The sequence below is a fragment of the Trachymyrmex cornetzi genome, unplaced genomic scaffold, assembly GCF_001594075.2.
Source record: "Trachymyrmex cornetzi isolate Tcor2-1 unplaced genomic scaffold, Tcor1.1 scaffold877, whole genome shotgun sequence".
NCBI lineage: Eukaryota > Metazoa > Arthropoda > Insecta > Hymenoptera > Formicidae > Trachymyrmex > Trachymyrmex cornetzi.
In genome coordinates this window covers 143,408-144,391 of record NW_017300220.1, presented here as the reverse complement: position 1 = coordinate 144,391, position 984 = coordinate 143,408, and positions in this window count along the sequence as shown.

The window sequence follows — 984 nt, the reverse complement described above, 5'->3', positions numbered from 1 at the left end:
CGGTCATCAAAAAGTCGGAACATAAAAAGAGTGATCATAGTAATTAAAAATTTAAATAATTTTTAATAAAATTAACTTTTGAAATAAAATTTATCTTTTTCTATTATAAATTAAGTGATAGGAACAGTGATGATATTTTAATTTTTCTTGAATCTATTTAAATAAAATGTTGTTTTATATTATGTATATTAATTCATTCTTTATTTAAAAAATTTGAACAAAAAGAAAAAGAAATTCGCTCGCTCTTACAATTAATAAAACTTATAAAAATTATGAGATTGAAATTAACTTGGAATTAAATTATTCCCAACAATAATCATATATATAATGGAACAATAAATACTTATATATTAATTTAATATTTACCGAAAAATTATTTATTAATAATTATTTTATTAACAATTATTAATTTTTAACCGTAACGAATTATAACGAACATAACGCGTATATCACTGCGCGTGCTAACTTACAAAAACACTGCCGTGTCTTCTGATTCTTGTCTAGTATTTTCCGGTCTAGTACTTTTCCCAGATTCCGTTTTCCGAAATCCGATTGTCATGGGACAGCACCCTTATTCGAAATAAAAAATATAAAATAGTTTCCAAAAACTTATGTAAAATATTAAATAAAAAATAGGTCAGAAGAAGTTGTTTAAAATAATAAATACTAAATAGCTTTCTAATTTCTTTTTTATTTAAAATATATATTTTAAATAAATTTATTTGAAATAAGACCGAGCCCTGTCGTTTTATAATTATAAATAATTATAAAACTTTATAATATTTATAATATTACTTAATATTATATTACTTAATATTATTTATAACATTACTTTATAATATTTATATATAATATATTTCTGTTATATAGAGCACAACTAAAAAAAATATTACTTTTTATTGAAATAACTTTTGATCCAGATGGTAGTTTGTCTCCAATTGTTTTGTATCACTTTTAAATATAATTTAGAATAATCTGTAATTT